Here is a 915-nt window from a genome sequence, read left to right as displayed (position 1 = left end):
CATGATGCCTGTGTAGTTGTGCAGATTTTCTTGTAGTTTCCTCTGTTCTGCCTTGTTGAGCTTCTCTGTTGTTGCCCAGGACAACTGGGCAATGAGTGATTGATCATCAACACTCCACGTGGGTGCCTTGATTGGAGCCACCTCTTTAAGTTTCCAAATTGGCCCAAGGCAACACCAGCAGGAGACAGCAGAGTGACCAGGACCCTTGCAGAAGGTACAGTTGTTCAGGGATGAATGTCTCACCTTGATGTGGGGTTTCCCTTGTTGGGTGGTTGGGTACCTGAGTTGGAGAGAAGGGCAGTGTCCTGCTGGCTGGGATGGCTTGCATGGATCTTGGTCTCTTCTTGGCAGAGTCTGTTGTGGATGGTGGCCAGATTGAGATGGTCTGCATGTTCCAGGACTAATAGTCAACAGGAGCACAGCAATGTGGCAGCAATGGTGCCAGGTGGAACATAAGTCATCATTGAGTTCATGGTTGAGATCTTCTCAGTGCTGAAGCTGAAGATTAATCACATCACATGAGACCTTGAAGAGACATCTGATTCCAAGGAAGGTACTTCTCACAAAGAAGGGAGAGAATGACAACAGGATCCCTCACTTCATGGAGACTGGCCTGGATGGATGGGGTGAGAGTGGCCAGAATGAAGCCTCTGGCCTTAGCACACTTGCTCTATTGCTTCCTATAGTGCTCTGTATGAATCAACACACAAATACTGGAGGGGTCAGTGGATGCAAAATATCACCAAAATGATCACCATGTGAAATCTGTGTTGGGGAAGAGGATTTTGGGCAATCACTGGTATTTGGGCTCACTGTTCTGTTGATGGGTGGTGTTCATTCTTGTGTCCTTGCTCTCCTCTGCCCACCAATCCTGGGATGCAACACAGGACAATGCAAGGAAGTGGCAACAAGATG

This window comes from Acanthamoeba castellanii (genome assembly GCF_000313135.1).
Source record: "Acanthamoeba castellanii str. Neff unplaced genomic scaffold scf7180000084738, whole genome shotgun sequence".
Classification (NCBI taxonomy): Eukaryota; Discosea; order Longamoebia; family Acanthamoebidae; genus Acanthamoeba; species Acanthamoeba castellanii.
The sequence above is the reverse complement of the archived record's forward strand: the minus strand, read 5'-3'. Positions refer to the sequence as shown.